This window comes from Triturus cristatus, chromosome 7 (genome assembly GCF_964204655.1).
Source record: "Triturus cristatus chromosome 7, aTriCri1.1, whole genome shotgun sequence".
Classification (NCBI taxonomy): domain Eukaryota; kingdom Metazoa; phylum Chordata; class Amphibia; order Caudata; family Salamandridae; genus Triturus; species Triturus cristatus.
In genome coordinates this window covers 21,883,764-21,902,351 of record NC_140590.1, presented here as the reverse complement: position 1 = coordinate 21,902,351, position 18,588 = coordinate 21,883,764, and positions in this window count along the sequence as shown.

The window sequence follows — 18,588 nt, the reverse complement described above, 5'->3', positions numbered from 1 at the left end:
ATAGGAACCCAGTCCTTGAGACTTTAGATTATCCTGGACAGAACTCTGCAACATATATCCTGGCCCTTCGACTTTCTATTTCAACTAGAAGACTGAAGAAATCTCCCTTGGGGTCAAGGAGTGACTCCCCTGCTTGGCAGGCACCAAAGAAGCAACTGTCCAGTCTGCAACTCTGAAGCTTCTGCCGGATGCCGAAGTCTTTACATCACCAAAGGGGGATTTCCAGACTTCCCAGAGGCTACCCTGTGTCCACAGCAAAGCTGAGGCCCGTGGCTCTCGTGGGTGACGTGGAACAGTGACCCCTGGACACTGTGATCTTTTGCCGATACATCATCTTCCTGGTCTTCCTCGAAGTTGTGCTTTGGGCTTTGAGTAGCCCCAGCCTTGAGCACCAACTGCACTGAAGATCTCTGGCCTCCACTCCATGAGTGACCCGTGGGCCAGTTTTCAGTGCGACTGCTCGAGGCTCCTTTGCAAATGCTAGCCCGTTGGCTAGTGGGTCCCCATGAAGGCAATTCCTTTTCTGCTTGGGCTTTCCTGGTTGCTCCAGACGTGCCCTGTTTTACCCTTGCTGGGTGAGTCCCCCAGATCTTACTGGTCTGCACCGACGTCTTTCTTCTATTTCCACTTGACTTGCTGTTGCCAAGGCTTGTTGTGTCCATTCTGGTCGCTGATATTGCAGCACTCGACAGATTTCGTGGGACAGCTCGAATCCAGCTCCTGGTTGTCATTGACGCGTCCTGGACCTCGTGGCTGAAGAGTCAAGACATCCGTCAACTCACCTGAAGCACCCATCTGTGGACATTGGACTATCGTGCCCCTGGTCACTGGCAAGTGACCCAGACTCTGTCCCCTCTGCTTTCAGGTTCTTCTCATCTTCGATCCAGGCTTGGATCTCTTCGGACACTTCACATGTTCATGGCAGTAGCACTTCTTCGCCAGCTCCCATTGAAATCGACGACGTGACCCGACACCAAAAGACAGCTATGCACCCGGCTTCCCTGGGTGAGGTAACACAAGCACTCTGGTGCTCCCGTGGGTGCTAAACCTAGAACTTCCTTAGTCCAAAAGGGTTTGGCCCTGACTCATTTTTAAGCATCCCTAATCTTTAATTATGGTATATGGTTTGTTACGCCCCTAGGACCCAAACGTGTATTTGTGCTTTTACTGTTGAATACTGACTTATAACTTATGTACTTTGAACTCTAGCCTCTTAAAGAGACTAGAGGGGAGTGTTTTATCCTAAATACATATATTTTGAATATATACCTGGTGTGGTTGTCCTTTCATTTGATCATTCAAGAGATTATAGACTGGTAAAACAACCTGCTTTACATTCTTCAAGACTAAGCCTGAAGGCTGCTCTCCATAGCTACCACTAGGATAGCTTTCAATAAAGGTTGTATTTAACCTATTCACCATAAGGGGTTGTTTGGACTGATACAGGGTGCCCACTAGAACTAGTGGCCGGCATATACCAGGCCAACTTCTCACACATCCGAACACCATACTCGCACACACTTTAATCAGTTGTTTTTAAATAGAAATCATATTTACCATATTTTTACTTGATGTTTGGCCTGTGCTTTACGTGGAAAAGTTTGAGATGGTCTCGCTCGTATTCTGGCTCTTAGACCCTGTCATACACGTGGCTCAGCTCGTATTCTGGCTTTCAGATCCTGTCATACGTGCGGCTCGGCTTGTATGCTGGCTCTCAGACCCTGTCGTACGCACGGCTAGGCTCGTATTCTGGCTCTCAGATCCTGTCATACAAGCGGCTCGGCTCGTATTATGACTCTTAGACACTACCTATCATACACGTGGCTCGGCTCTGGCTCGTGTCTCATTATGAATTTATTGGCTTGTTTACATATTTCTAAAAAAGTTTCTTTGTTTAAAAGTATTTGCCTGCAAAAGGTTATAAAGAACAGCGACAAAGGCACATCAGAGATGATAAATAAAACCTACAGTGAAGACAGTAAAACAAATGAAGGGTGTTAGAAAGGTTAAACGGACCGGGAGGGTCGGCCGAGGTCAGGGGGAGAGGTCTCCGGGGAGAGCCGTCTCCAGCGATCGTACAGACAAGTAACTTCCCCCCCCCACAGACAGATACCACACAAGGATAAGATTCAGCGTTCTTTATAAGCACTTCTTAAGGTACGGTTGAATGGTACAAGGAGGTCTGGACTCAGGGGTCCCCTCGATTCAAGTCTCTCAAAGTAGGGAAGGGGGTAGCGGGACAGTCTGTTTACCAGTCAGGTAGTTCGGATGAGATGATGATTAGCTCACAATCCTCGAGCTTGGTGGTTTAGCTGGTATGGGCCGCGGCAGCGCCAGCAGGTCCCGGTCGAGATGGTCGGTACACGGTCCGCGGCAGCGCCAGCAGGTCCCGGAAAGATGGTCGATGTACGGTCCGCGGCAGCGCCAGCAGGTCCCGGTGAGGATGGTCGTTACAACGGGCCGCGGCAGCGCCAGCAGGTCCCGACGAGGATAGGTGTTGCAGAAGGCCGCGGCAGCGCCAGCAGGCAAGACGATGGTTCACAGGATAGGGCTACGGCAGCGCCAGTAGTCCTTCAAGGCTGAGTTCTCTCGGTGTCTCTCGACTCCAGGATACAACTGCCTTCTTGCTCCGGAGTTGCCCCAGTTATAGGGCAGGCGCCCTTTGATGTCCGGACCCTCGCACTTGGAGGTCGGAGGGCCCGGGATGAAGGTGTCCAGACACCCAGCAGGGGGTGGAGCCAGCGCCTGGGGGAGCTGGAGGCGATCGGCACCTGGCGGGGGAAGAGCTCTTGACGCTTCGTTCTCCCATTGACCTGCCAAGTGGCCCGCTCACCTCCTGGGTGGATGGTGGTGCCGGGATGTCGGGGCCGGCCAGGCCCGGGGTTAGGGTCGGGGCGAGGCCACGCGGCCTCGTGGTGCAGGGCCCAAGATGGCGGCTTGACCCGGCCGGGGAAGCCGGTGGGGCTGGGGCCCGTGATGAGTAGAGGTCCGAGGGCAGAAGATCCGTCGGGAGACGGGGTGCAGGTGCTTTTCGTTGGTTATGCCTGGCGGGCCGGAGCTCGGGCCCTGTCGTGCGGGGAGGGAGCAAGCCCTTCGTGTGGCCTGTCCAACATGCGTCCCCCCCAGCTGAAGGCGGGGAGAGTCACCCATCTCCTTGGGGACTCTCTTCGTCGAGGCGGAAAAAGCGGGACAGGCCATCCGCGTTGGCGTGGTCTTGGCCTGGTCGGTGCTCCACGGTGAAGTCCATTCCCTGCAGGGAAATGGACCAGCGCAAGAGTTTTGGGTTCTCCCCCCGCATCTGCATCAGCCACTGCAGGGGTCGATGGTCGGTTTGTACCCGGAAGTGGGTACCGAAGAGATAGGGCCGGAGCTTTTTGAGGGCCCACACCACTGCGAAGGCCTCCCTCTCGATGGTGCTCCAGCGCTGTTCTTGGGCCAGGAGACGTCGACTGATGAAGGCCACCGGCTGGTCATGACCTTCGGGGTTTAACTGAGAAAGAACGGCTCCGATGCCGTGGTCGGAGGCGTCGGTCTGTACCACGAATTCCCGACTGTAATCGGGGGCCTGGAGCACAGGGGCGGTGCACAGGGCGGCCTTCAGCTTCTCGAAGGCCGCTTGACAATCGGGGGTCCAGCTAATCCGCTTCGGTTGGTTCTTAGACGTGAGACCCGTGAGGGGCCCCACGATGCTGCCGTAGTCCTTCACGAACCGCCGGTAGTAGCCGGTGAGCCCCAAGAAGGCTCGGACCTCGGTCTGGGTGACGGGGGGCTGCCAGGACTGGATGGCAGCAATCTTAAGTTGCAGCGGGGCCACCAGCCCGCTTCCCACTTGGTGCCCAAGGTAGGTCACGGACCCTTGGCCAATTTGGCACTTGCCGGCCTTAATTGTGAGGCCGGCCCGCTGGAGGGCCTGTAGGACCTCTTGGAGGTGACGGAGGTGGTCGGACCAGTGGCGGCTGTATACAGCGATATCGTCCAGGTAGGCAGCGCTGAACTCTTCGAGCCCCGCCAAGACCTGGTTCACGAGGCGTTGAAACGTGGCGGGGGCATTCTTTATGCCGAAGGGCATGACCTTGAATTGGTAGTGGCCATCGGGGGTAGAGAAGGCTGACCGTTCCTGAGCCCTGGGTGTGAGGCCGATCTGCCAGTAGCCCGCTGTTAGGTCGAAGATACTAAGGTAGCGGGCGGCCCCCAGCCGGTCGATCAGCTCGTCTGCTCGGGGAATCGGATGAGCGTCGGTCCGGGTGACAGCGTTCAAGCCCCGGTAGTCGACGCAGAATCTCAGTTCAGGTGCGGTGCCGGGGGCAGCGGCTTTGGGAACCAATACAACCGGGCTGGCCCAGGGACTGTCCGAGGGCTCGATGACCCCGATTGTGAGCATCTTGGCCACTTCCTCCTGTATGCAGGCCCGTACCCGATCTGGTACGCGGTAGGCCCGGTGTCGGACAGGGGGACTGTCCCCGGTGTCCACGTCGTGCAAACACCAAGGGGTGACCCCGGGGGTGAGGGAGAACAGGGTAGCGAACTGCAGCAGGAGGCTCCGGCAGCCCTGGCGTTGCTCCGAAGTGAGGGCGTCAGAGAGCCGGACCCCGTCCACGGAACCGTCATTCTCCTGAGTCTTCAGAAGATCCGGGAGGGGTTCGGAGTCTTCCTCTGCCCCACTGTCCGTAGCCATCAGGAGGCTGAGTTCTGAGCGCACAAAGTGTGGTTTGAGTCGGTTGGTGTGGAGGACCCGAAGGGGGTTCCGGGAGGTCCCCATGTCGATGAGGTAAGTGACGGGGCTTTTGCGCTCGACCACTTTGAAGGGCCCCGTCCACTTATCTTGCAAGGCACATGGTTCGGTGGGGGACATCACCCATACTTGTTGACCAGGCTCGAACTCAACGGAGGAGGCATTGCGATCATACCACCTCTTCATGTCCTCCTGGCTGGCCTCGAGGTTCGCCTTGGCCATCTCCCTGAAGCGCCGGGTCTGGTTGCGTAGGGCCAGGATGTATTTGAAGACGTCTGGAGGGGTCTTTAGGGGCGCCATCTCCCAACCTTCCTTGACTAGGCTGAGGGGCCCCCGCACAGGGTGCCCGTACAGGAGTTCGAAAGGGCTAAAGCCGAGGGACTTCTGGGGGACTTCTCGGTAGGCGAAGAGGAGGCACGGGAGTAGTACATCCCACTGGCGACGGAGGGGCTCTTCCAATCCCCCAATCATCCCCTTGAGAGTGCGGTTAAAACGCTCCACTAGTCCGTTCCCTTGGGGGTGATAAGGGGTCGTGAATCTGTAGGTGACCCCGCATTGTTTCCAGAGGGACTTCATGTATTTGGAGATAAAGTTCGTGCCCCGGTCGCTGACGACTTCTCGGGGGAAGCCTACCCGGGAGAAGATCCCCATTAGGGCCCGGCCACGTAGGGGCACCACCTCGGGGTAGCGGGTGGCATGGTCCACCAGTACTAAGATGAACCTGTGTCCTTGCGCCGTGCGGGGGTCCAGAGGCCCCACAATGTCTATCCCCACCCTCTCGAACGGGGTGGTGACCACAGGGAAGGGTTGCAGAGGGGCTTTCAGCTTCCGACCACTCTTCCCGCTGGCTTGGCATGTGGGGCAAGATCGGCAGTGGTTCAGGACGTCGTTCCTCATTTTCGGCCAGAAAAAGTGGGTCACTAGGCGGCTGTACGTTTCGTCTTGGCCCAGGTGTCCAGCCAGGGGGACATCGTGGGCCAGGTTGAGCAGAAAGTCTCTGAAGCGGAGAGGTACCACCAGTACTCGACCGGCCCCCAGCTCGGCGATTCTTTGCTCGCTGTATAGCAGGTCGTTATCCCAGTAGACCCAGTGAGTTCCGGTGGAGTCCCCTGCGTTCTGGGCGCTGGCTTGTTGGCGGAGTCCCTCGAGGGAGGGACAGGTCTTTTGTTCCTGGCGGAACTGTTCTTGGGTGGGTCCACCTTCTTGACGCCACTGAGCCAGGTCAGGGAGGTCCTGGGGTTGCGCGTCCCCTTCGGTCGTCGGGTCTGGGAGGCTGGCCTCGTCGTTGTCTTCTACTGGGGCGACCGGGGGCGGAGGTGCTGGCCATTCCGGTTCTTCTGATCGGGGGACGGCACGGGTGGCCATGGACCGGGTGGTTATGCAGGCCCAGTCCGGGAGGCCCAGCATCCCCAGGTGCTCTCTTCTCTCAACGGTGGCCCACGGGGAACTCTCGATGTCATTCCCCAGGAGGCAGTCCACGGGGGCATCGTCAAGGACCGTCACCTTCAACAGGCCGGAGACCCCTCCCCATTCGAAGGGGACGCAGGCCATTTGACACATACTCTCAGAGTTGTCTGCCGAGCGGACGGGGCAGAGAATGTTCGGCAGGATCTGCTCGGGCTTCACCAGGTGACAGCGGACGGCCGTCACACTGGCGCCTGTGTCACGCAAGGCCTCGGCTCGCTGTCCATTAATGGTCACCCACTGACCGTATTTCCTGGTGTTAGCGGGTAGGGGAGCCCGCGGGACCATGTCTCTTCCCCCTAAGCACGCCAGGACCATGGCGGCCGGTTCCCACTCTTGCTGGGCCGGCTCATACTCTTCTGGTTCCTCCGATAATCGCTCTTCCCCCAGTGCGGCGGCAGCTACCTGGCGGGGCTTGGGTGTTTGGTTCTGCGGGCAGCTCGGGTCATTGGCGTAGTGGCCGACTCGCTGGCATCGGTGGCACGTGACGTTGGCTCGGAACCCAGGACGCAACGGGGGGTTACCCCGGCCGGCCGGAGGCGGGGTGCTGGCCACGGGTGTTGCTGGCAAGGCGTCTCTCCCTCGCCCCTGGCCCCCTCCTCCTCCCCGAGGACGGTGCTGGCCTTGGTTGCTTCTGTTCTGCTCGTGTGGCCCTTGCCGGCCCACTCGGGTGCTTTCCCATCGGTCAGCTTCGGCGGCGAGCTGCCGGGGGTCAGTCAGCTTATCGACGAAACAGTTGTTCGACAGGTGCTCCCATACCATAAGGTTAAAGAGTTGTTCGTAGGTGGTGACATGGCTCCCCTTGATCCAACCCTCGAAGGCACGGCTGAAATAGTTCACGTATTCTACCCAAGTTGTACCTGGGATCCGGGTGCAATCTCTAAACCTCTGACGGTACATCTCGGGTGTGAGGCCGTAGCGGGTGAGGAGGGCAGCCTTCATGTGGTCGTAGGACGACATTTGGTGATCTGGGAGCTGCAGCAGGGCATCGCGACCTTCGTTGACGAACCTCCCCCATAGTCCGGCTCCCCAATCGCTCCGGTCGATCCGGTGGGAGGTCATGGCGATCTCGTAGGCTTTAAACCACTGTTGTATGTCGTCTTCTCGGACATACTCGCGGACAACATCCTTGGGGATGTGGACTTTTTTCTCGGTTGGCCCCGGGGTGTGCGGTCTTTCAGGCACCCCCAGTTCTTTACTCTGTTTCCGAAGTTCTATTTCCGCCAGTTGGCGCTCGTGTTCGAGTGTTATTCTCTTTTCCTCCAGCTCTCTCTGTCTCTGCTTTTCTTCTCGTTCTTCTCAGAGCCGCATGTGCTCTAGGTTGAGTTTCTGTTCGGCTAACTTGAGTTCCCCATCCATCTTGAGTCGTGCCATTTCCAACTCATGCAATCTGGTTCTTTCTCTCTCTCGGATCTCCTCCTGCGAGAGGCCCGTTCCCCGCTCCTCGGGAGCCGTGGCGTTCCCCTCTGGTGCGACACTGTTTTGGTCGGAGGGTCCGGCGATCCCAGTTTCCGTCCACGACTCAAGGGCGTGCTTTAGATCCTCTTTGGTACTCAGGCCGGTGGTAGCAATGCCAAGTTCTATGCAGAATTGTTTCAGTTCGCGGTGGCTGTATTCTTCTAACTTATCCATTTGGAATTTCTCAGTGGAACCGCTATCTTTGGCTGACATCGTGGTTTTGTCGTGGGGTGAGCTACTCTCTGTACGATTACGCGTTGATTCGGATCGCGCCGCTGGCCACCAATGTTAGAAAGGTTAAACGGACCGGGAGGGTCGGCCGAGGTCAGGGGGAGAGGTCTCCGGGGAGAGCCGTCTCCAGCGATCGTACAGACAAGTAACTTCCCCCCCCCACAGACAGATACCACACAAGGATAAGATTCAGCGTTCTTTATAAGCACTTCTTAAGGTACGGTTGAATGGTACAAGGAGGTCTGGACTCAGGGGTCCCCTCGATTCAAGTCTCTCAAAGTAGGGAAGGGGGTAGCGGGACAGTCTGTTTACCAGTCAGGTAGTTCGGATGAGATGATGATTAGCTCACAATCCTCGAGCTTGGTGGTTTAGCTGGTACGGGCCGCGGCAGCGCCAGCAGGTCCCGGTCGAGATGGTCGGTACACGGTCCGCGGCAGCGCCAGCAGGTCCCGGAAAGATGGTCGATGTACGGTCCGCGGCAGCGCCAGCAGGTCACGGTGAGGATGGTGGTTACAACGGGCCGCGGCAGCGCCAGCAGGTCCCGACGAGGATAGGTGTTGCAGAAGGCCGCGGCAGCGCCAGCAGGCAAGACGATGGTTCACAGGATAGGGCTACGGCAGCGCCAGTAGTCCTTCAAGGCTGAGTTCTCTCGGTGTCTCTCGACTCCAGGATACAACTGCCTTCTTGCTCCGGAGTTGCCCCAGTTATAGGGCAGGCGCCCTTTGATGTCCGGACCCTCGCACTTGGAGGTCGGAGGGCCCGGGATGAAGGTGTCCAGACACCCAGCAGGGGGTGGAGCCAGCGCCTGGGGGAGCTGGAGGCGATCGGCACCTGGCGGGGGAAGAGCTCTTGACGCTTCGTTCTCCCATTGACCTGCCAAGTGGCCCGCTCACCTCCTGGGTGGATGGTGGTGCCGGGATGTCGGGGCCGGCCAGGCCCGGGGTTAGGGTCGGGGCGAGGCCACGCGGCCTCGTGGTGCAGGGCCCAAGATGGCGGCTTGACCCGGCCGGGGAAGCCGGTGGGGCTGGGGCCCGTGATGAGTAGAGGTCCGAGGGCAGAAGATCCGTCGGGAGACGGGGTGCAGGTGCTTTTCGTGGGTTATGCCTGGCGGGCCGGAGCTCGGGCCCTGTCGTGCGGGGAGGGAGCAAGCCCTTCGTGTGGCCTGTCCAACAAAGGGTCAATATTGAATGGAAGGATATGGATGACAAAACGTGCCCAGCTGTGTGCGAGGGAAGAGGCAGCAGAGCTCTGTGGAGTGAAATGAGTGAGAGTGAGGGGCTCCTATCAGCCCCATTTCCTTCTTGAGAGGTGCCCAGACCCCGTGCTTGTGACCTCTCTCTGATTCAAAGAGCACACTTTAAAGTGTACAGGGGAGCCTGGCTCACCCCCCTCCAGTGTGTGTCCCACCAGCTCACAGGGGGAGCCTGGCTCTCTCCTCCAGTGTGTCCCACCCAGCTCACAGGGGGAGCCTAGCTCTCTCCTCCAGTGTGTCCCACCCAGCTCACAGGGGGAGCCTGGCTCTCTCATCCAGTGTGTCCCACCAGCTCACAGGGGGAGCCTGGCTCACCCCCCTCCAGTGTGTGTCCCACCAGCTCACAGGGGGAGCCTGGCTCTCTCCTCCAGTGTGTCCCACCCAGCTCACAGGGGGAGCCTGGCTCTCTCCTCCAGTGTGTCCCACCCAGCTCAAAGGGGGAGCCTGGCTCTCTCATCCAGTGTGTCCCACCCAGCTCAAAGGGGGAGCCTGGCTCTCTCCTTCAGTGTGTCCCACCCAGCTCACAGGGGGAGCCTGGCTCTCTCCTCCAGTGTGTCCCACCCAGCTCAAAGGGGGATCTGGCTCTCTCCTCCAGTGTTTCCCACCCAGCTCACAGGGGGAGCCTGACTCTTCTTCCTCCAGTTCATCCCACCCATCTCACAGGAACGCAGCAACCCACAAATTTGTCTGGGAGGAGACCTCTACCTCCTGATGCTCCTCCAGTCTGCCCAGGGTGTCCCAATATGGAAGCCAGAGTTGTCCATTAATTGCACCATTCACAGGCACACATACACCCAGGACACGCATATAGCATGCATGCACTGCACAGTACTGGATTATCCCTGTGTTGTCATTCACAGGTACACATACACACTGCACATATATACCACACATGCACTGTCCAGCACTACACACCAAACTCAGATAAGCGAAGGGTGAGTTAAGCACAGAGCACACAGCAGCAGAGCTTAACATGAGTGACGCTGTCGGCCTCACTCCAGGGACACGGTTAAAAATGACCTGTTCACTCCTACGGATCACAACACAGTACGCTGCCACCACCGCACTTTTGCTGCTTAACTTCTGGCAAAGGCAGCAGCCTTTCACCATATGAGGGTAGCGCTTTGGGTGCCCCTCACTGTCCAACAAAACCGCAGTCCGTGAGACAGGCATATGCCGTAGTGCACATGCATGATCTGATTTTGCCTATGACAAAAATAATCAGGATTTAGGAACCAAACATCCTCGCAGCTGGGTCACTAAGCGCAGGGGTGTACATCACTCATCATGCAATGGAATTTTCCATCCCACACGGGGAGATGAGTTTAGCGAGCCCTTGGAGCAGCATAAAAATACACTTCCATCAAACACAACACAACAGAGCTGCTTCTGGTTTCAGTGTTCCTCCTGACATAATGAAGACAAAACCGAGCACCGGACTAGTCAAGGGAGCCCACTGGGTCCACTGACAGCGACGAGGACTAGTAAGACTACTTATGAGGAATGTCAAAGCCCCAGTCCAAACTTCGAAATCAATAACCAGAGGCATCTAAGAAGGGGTCCCCACGAACAAGTAACAAAGGACACCCTTCCATGCCATCCATCTCCACCCCAAAGGGCCAGACATATAAAGAAAAGAGGCTCAAGACGGGGCCCAAAAATACAGCACATCCATCGCCGCTGGCCCGAGGCAGGGGGATAGCATGCTGAAATGACCCAGGAAACCTCAGTGAGGGAAACCCAGACAAGAAGTGCTAAACAACAGTGATAGAGCCACAGGGTCAGTGAATGTAGACTAGGCCTGGGTATAAAGCTCCACTCCGCTCGCAGAGTTTACGGACTTCGGCAACTCGGCGCTCCGCATTGAATGCGAAGTTACCGATAAACTCTGCACGCGGTCATAATGTCCTTTCACTTGTGTGGAAGTGACTTGCCGGGGGCTCGCGATTGCCTATGATATTTCAGAGCCGTTCGGGAGCGCCATGAGATTTGTGTGTGATTGTATATTGTGTGTCTATGTGTTCATGCACTGCACAAGGGCCAGTGCAACATGCAGTGTCAGTGCAGACGTGTGTGGTTTGTGTGTGCCTGTAGATTGTGTGTCTTTGTGTTCATGCTCTGCACTAGGGCCAGTGCTCCATGCATGGTCAGTGCAGGCGTATGTGGTTTGTGTGTGCCTGTAGATTGTGTGTCTTTGTGTTGATGCACTGCACAAGGGGCAGTGATGCATGCAGGGGCAGTTCAGGTGTATGTAGTATGTGTGTGCCTGTAGATTGTGTATTTGTGTTCATGCACTGCACAAGGGCCAGAGGTGCATGCATGGTCAGTGCTGGTGTATGTGGTCTGTGTGTGCTTTTAGATTGTGTGTCTTTGTGTTCATGCAGTGCACAAGGACCAGTATCGCATGCAGGGTCAGTGCACATGTATGTGGTCTGTGTATCCCTTTAGAATGTGTGTCTTTGTGTTCATGCACTGCACAAGGGCCAGTTCTAAATGTAGAGTCAGTGCAGGCGTATGTGGTTTGTGTGTGCCCGTAGAGTGTGTCTTTATGTTCATGCACTGCACTAGGGCCAGTGCTGCATGCATGGTTAGTGCAGGCGTATGTGGTTTGTGTGTGCCTGTAGATTGTGTGTCTCTGTGTTCATTCACTGCACTAGGGCCAGTGCTGCATGCATGGTTAGTGCAGGCGTATGTGGTTTGTGTGTGCCTGTAGATTGTGTGTCTTTGTGTTCATGCACTGCACAAGGGCCAGTGCTGAATGCATGGTCAGTGCACGCTTATGTGGTCTGTGTTTGCCTGTAGATTGTGTGTCATTGTGTTCATGCACTGCATGCAGGGTCAGTGCTGGTATAAGTGGTCTGTGTGTGCCTGTAGATTGTGTCTTTGTGTTCATGCACTGCACAAGGGCCAGTATCGCAGGCAGGGTCAGTGCACACAGATGTGGTCTGTGTGTCCCTTTAGATTGTGTGTCTTTGTGTTCACGCAGGGCCAGTTCTACATGAAGGGATAGTGCAGGCATATGTGGTCAGCGAGTGCCTGTAAATTGTGTGTTTTTATGTTCATGCACTACACTAGGGCCAGTGCTGCATGCATGGTCAGAGCAGGCAAATGTGGTTTGTGTGTGCCTGTAGATTGTGTGTCTTTGTGTTCATGCACTGCACAAGGGCCAGTGTTGCATGCATGGTCAGTGCTGGTATATGTGGTCTGTGTGTGCCTGTAGATTGTGTGTCTTTGTGTTCATGCACTGCACAAGGGCCAGTATCGCAGGCAGGGTCAGTGCACACGGATGTAGTCTGCGTGTCCCTTTAGATTATGTGTCTTTGTGTTCATGCACTGCACAAGGGCCAGTTCAATATACAGGGTCAGTGCAGGCTTGTAGGTTCTGTGTGTTCCTGCAGGTTGTGTGTCTTTGTGTTGATGCACTGCACAAGGGGCAGTGATGCATGCATGGTCAGTGCAGGTGTATGTAGTCTGTGTGTGCCTGTAGATTGTGTCTTTATGTTCATACACTGCACTGCACTAGGGCCAGTGATGCATGCATTGTCAGTGCAGGCGAATGTGGTTTGTGTGTGCCTGTAGATTGTGTGTCTTTGTGATCATGCACTGCACAAGGACCAGTATCGCAGGCAGGGTCTATGAACACGTATATGGTCTGTGTGTCCCTTTAGATTGTGTGTCTTTGTGTTCATGCACTGCACAAGGGCCAGTGCTGCATGCATGGCCAGTGCATGCATGTGTGGTCTGTGTTTGCCTGTAGATTGTGTGTATTTGTGTTGATGCACTGCATGCAGGGTCAGTGCTGGTATATGTGGACTTTGTGTGCCTGTAGATTGTGTGTCTTTGTGTTCATGCACTGCACAAGGGCCAGTATCGGAGGCAGGGTCAGTGCACATGTATGTGGTGTGTGTGTCCCTTTAGATTGTGTGTCTTTGTGTTTATGCACTGCACAAGGGCCAGTTCTATATGCAGAGTCAGTTCAGGCGTATGTGGTCTGTTTGTGCCTGTAGAGTGTGTCTTCGTGTTCATGCACTGTACAAGGGCCAGTGCTATATGCAGGGTCAGTGCAGGCGTATGTGGTCTGTGTGTGCTGGCAGATTGTTTGTCTTTGTGTTCATGCACTGTACAAGGGCCAGTGCTACATGGAAGGTCAGTGCTGGTGTATCTGGTATGTGTGTGCCTGTAGATTTTGTGTGTTTATATTCAAGCACTGCACAAAGGCCAGTTCTATATGCAGAGTCAGTTCAGGCGTATGTGGTCTGTTTGTGCCTGTAGAGTGTTTCTTTTTGTTCATGCACTGCAGTAGGGCCAGTGCTCCATGCATGGTCAGTTCAGGCGTGTTAGACCCGGACTCGTAGCATAGCCATCCCTGTCCCCGCACCACATAAACTGACCCATGCACCTCACGCAGCCCCCGAGCCCACGGCCTAGCCTATCCTTCCCACCAGAACCCACACACACCTGACCCGGACTGCCCCGTCCGTGGCCTTCCTCCTTTCGGCCACACTGGGCCCGCGTGCCCACTTCATGCACAAGGATGGCCACCCGGCCCCAGCGCGACCCTGGCCCAGAGGCGCCACTCCGGCTGGGGGACTTCGCGCTCCCATTGGGATGAGAGAGGGAGGAGCAGTTTCCATCGCACCTCTGAGCTCCCCTGGAAAGGTGGGTTTCGATCGGCCGCCGGCCTCCCCGAGGGCTGGCTCCACGCCTGCTGGGTGTCTGGGACTCCTCCCGACCCGGCCCTGAAAGGATCAAAAGACAATGGCAGGAAACCCCGACAAGCGAACCCCAGGTGACATGACTTGTCAGGCTTGTCAGGCTCCGGACATCAAAGAGGAGTCATCCTCTAACAAGGGGTGCTCTGGGACTGTCCGGCAGATTCGCCTTTGGAAACACCAGAGCCCTGCTGAGTGACTCGCGGCTCCCTGAAGATCGTAAGACCTCCGAACCTGTGCTTGAGCCCTGCTGAGTGACTTGCGGCTCCCTGAAGATCGTAAGACCTCAGAACCTGTGCTTGAGCCCTGCTGAGTGACTCGCGGCTCCCTGAAGATCGTAAGACCTCCTAACCTGTGCTTGAGCCCTGCTGAGTGACTCGCGGCTCCCTGAAGATCGTAAGACCTCCGAACCTGTGCTTGAGCCCTGCTGAGTGACTCGCGGCTCCCTGAAGATCGTAAGACCTCCGAACCTGTGCTTGAGCCCTGCTGAGTGACTCGCGGCTCCCTGAAGATCGTAAGACCTCCGAACCTGTGCTTGAGCCCTGCTGAGTGACTCGCGGCTCCCCGAAAAGTAAGACCCCCGACTTGTGCATGAGCCCTGCTGAGTGACTTGCGGCTCCCACAGACTCTCTTGGTCCCGTCGGACCCCAACGATGACAGGCGTATCCCCCAGCTCGAGGATTGTGAGCTGTGCGCCGGGTACGCCCCTGCATTTGATCCATATCCCCAAGGACTGTCCCGCTACCTCCTACCCCCTCCAAGACTCTGTGAGTGTGAGACCGGCCTCGTGGCGTGGGTCCTCCCGACCAGCCAGCTACCCTGCAACCACGCCGAACCTCGATGTTACAGCCTCCCGGCCCCCGTGGGCCAGCCTCCCGAGGGCCGGCCAGATCCCCAACACGCATGCCCGGCGGAGGGAGGGCGAAACCCCCCCAAAACCAGACCGAGAGGCGCCGGTCAGGTGACACCTCTGGTCTCTTCCCCGAGGGCGGCCCGATCGACCACCAGGCCCCCGGTGAGCAGGCGCCTCACACGCTGGGTGTCTGGAGTCCCTCCAGGACCCCCCTGAACAGATCAAAGGACCAGAACCCCGACACACCGCCCCAGGCACCAGACCCCTCTCCACGAGGACTCCGGACTTCAAAGAGGAGGGGGAGTATAACAAGGGGTGCTGAAGGGATGGGAGAAGAAGAAGACCTGGACTGACGAGAGCCTGCTGACGCTGTCGCGGCTCCTCGAACTCTGAAACATCTGAGCCCTGCTGACGCTGTCGCGGCTCCCCGAACTCTGAAACATCTGAGCCCTGCTGACGCTGTCGGTGCTCCTCGAACTCTGAACCCTCCGAGCCCTGCGGACGCTGTCGCGGCTCCTCGAACGCTGAAACATCCGAGCCCTGCTGACGCTGTCGCGGCTCCCCGAACTCTGAAACATCTGAGCCCTGCTGACGCTGTCGCGGCTCCTCGAACACTGAACCCTCCGAGCCCTGCGGACGCTGTCGCGGCTCCTCGAACGCTGAAACATCCGAGCCCTGCTGACGCTGTCGTGGCTCCCCGAACCATCCGAGCCCTGCGGACGCTGTCGCGGCTCCTCGAACTCTGAAACATCTGAGCCCTGCTGACGCTGTCGCGGCTCCCCGAATTCTGATCCATCTGAGCCCTGCCGACGTCGCCGCGGCTCCTCGAACTACGAACCTCCGGTGCCTGCTGAGTGACTCGCGGCCCGCTCCTCCAAGAGAACCGGCAGAGATTGCTGAGAGAAGCAACACCCCCTCAGCTCGAGGATTGAGAGCTGTGCGGCGGGTACTCCGCAGAGACACTGATTCAAAGACTGTCCCGCTACCCCTTACCCCTCATCACGAGACCTCTGCCGCTTGTGGCACTAATTCTGCTCCTGCCTTCCGGATCATAACGATCCCAAATAACCTATGATAAAATCTATTATCCTGCAACGAACTACTGTGTGGTGTCCCTCTATCTGAAAATAGTAGTGCAGCGTGTGCGATCCCAGGTACGAGACCCTTCCAGGAAGGGCCTCTCCGCTCTTGCTCGGCCGGCAGGTACACCCCTGCATTTGATCCATATCCCCAAGGACTGTCCCGCTACCTCCTACCCCCTCCAAGACTCTGTGAGTGTGAGACCGGCCTCGTGGCATGGGTCCTCCCGACCAGCCAGCTACCCTGCAACCACGCCGAACCTCGATGTTACAGCCTCCCGGCCCCCGTGGGCCAGCCTCCCGAGGGCCGGCCAGATCCCCAACACGCATGCCCGGCGGAGGGAGGGCGAAACCCCCCCAAAACCAGACCGAGAGGCGCCGGTCAGGTGACACCTCTGGTCTCTTCCCCGAGGGCGGCCCGATCGACCACCAGGCCCCCGGTGAGCAGGCGCCTCACACGCTGGGTGTCTGGAGTCCCTCCAGGACCCCCCTGAGCAGATCAAAGGACCAGAACCCCGACACACCGCCCCAGGCACCAGACCCCTCTCCACGAGGACTCCGGACTTCAAAGAGGAGGGGGAGTATAACAAGGGGTGCTGAAGGGATGGGAGAAGAAGAAGACCTGGACTGACGAGAGCCTGCTGACGCTGTCGCGGCTCCTCGAACTCTGAAACATCTGAGCCCTGCTGACGCTGTCGCGGCTCCCCGAACTCTGAAACATCTGAGCCCTGCTGACGCTGTCGGTGCTCCTCGAACTCTGAACCCTCCGAGCCCTGCGGACGCTGTCGCGGCTCCTCGAACGCTGAAACATCCGAGCCCTGCTGACGCTGTCGCGGCTCCCCGAACTCTGAAACATCTGAGCCCTGCTGACGCTGTCGCGGCTCCTCGAACACTGAACCCTCCGAGCCCTGCAGACGCTGTCGCGGCTCCTCGAACGCTGAAACATCCGAGCCCTGCTGACGCTGTTGCGGCTCCCCGAACCATCCGAGCCCTGCGGACGCTGTCGCGGCTCCTCGAACTCTGAAACATCTGAGCCCTGCTGACGCTGTCGCGGCTCCCCGAATTCTGATCCATCTGAGCCCTGCCGACGTCGCCGCGGCTCCTCGAACTACGAACCTCCGGTGCCTGCTGAGTGACTCGCGGCCCACTCCTCCAAGAGAACCGGCAGAGATTGCTGAGAGAAGCAACACCCCCTCAGCTCGAGGATTGAGAGCTGTGCGGCGGGTACTCCGCAGAGACACTGATTCAAAGACTGTCCCGCTACCCCTTACCCCTCATCACGAGACCTCTGCCGCTTGTGGCACTAATTCTGCTCCTGCCTTCCGGATCATAAAGATCCCAAAGAACCTATGATAAAATCTATTATCCTGCAACGAACTACTGTGTGGTGTCCCTCTATCTGAAAATAGTAGTGCAGCGTGTGCGATCCCAGGTACGAGACCCTTCCAGGAAGGGCCTCTCCGCTCTTGCTCGGCCGAACTCGAGGAGAGGTGGGCCTCCGGGTGGTCAGGAACGTATTCCGCACATCCCGGGGGAACGCTTTCCAAAAGTGAGCCCGCGCTCCACGTGTATATATTTGCCTTGCTGATCATAAAGATCCTACAACTCCGACCTGATAAAGATTCGTTCTTAAGAACTCCCGGTGTGGTGTCTCTTCGTTGTGTGGTGCCGAGTGTACGATCCTAGATACGAGATTCCTCCCCTGAGGAGTCTCCCGCCAGTGCCCGGCTACGATACCTTGAGGGTTGGTCTCAGGATAGTCAGGGCCCCCTCCGGGCTCCTCTGAGGTCACCTTCTAACAAGGTGAATGCGGTTTGTGTGTGCCTGTAGATTGTGTGCCTTTGTGTTCATGCACTGCTCTAGGGCCAGTGCTGCATGCATGGTCAGTGCAGGCGTGTGTGGTCTGCGTTTGCCTGTAGATTGTGTGTCTTTGTGTTCATGCACTGCATGCAGGGTCATTGCTGGTTTATGTGGTGTGTGTGCCTGTAGATTGTGTTTCTTTGTGTTCATGCACTGCACAAGGGCCAGTATCGCAGGCAGGGTCAGTGCACACGGATGTAGTCTGTGTGTCTGTTAGAAATGGGATTTCTGGTTGGCTGAGGCTTGCGCCAAAGCCAGGCAGAAACCACCGCTCTAGTCAGGGCAGGGGAGTTACACGCCAAAGATAACCCCTGCTCACCCCCTTGGTAGCTTGGCATGAGCAGTCAGGCTTATCCCGGAGGCAATGTGTAAAGCGTTTGCAGGCGCACACAGCAACAACACCCTAGGCCCACCACAAAGGAAACTCCACACAAGGTTAAATATAAAAATAGCCTTTGTATTATAATAAAAACATTAGATGATAATCACATAATTTACACTGTGCCAACTGGCACTGGGCAGAATTTTACAAGGGACTATTTACACGGGACAGGGCCACATGGACCACTGTCAGAATCAGCACAAATCACCAAGTGTACATGTAGAACATATCCTAACTGTAACACAAATTATCACTGTAGAGCACTACCAGTAACTACTGGTGCAATAATGACCTGAGCGTCATCACACTAGAATCAGGTATACAACCTATCCTGCATCCATCACAGGGGCATAAACACATTATGCAATTTCTCCTTAGTCTAACGCATTAGACCTAACCACCTAAGTATAACTACACTAGGGGCATACATCACACAGGGAGACACAATCTCACTCGCAAGAACAACCTCATAATCAGAAAAGACCACATTTAGAGGTATACACAAAGCATTGCATAAATCACATTAGGCAATAATGACAATTAGCGCACAGATCACCTAGACCTG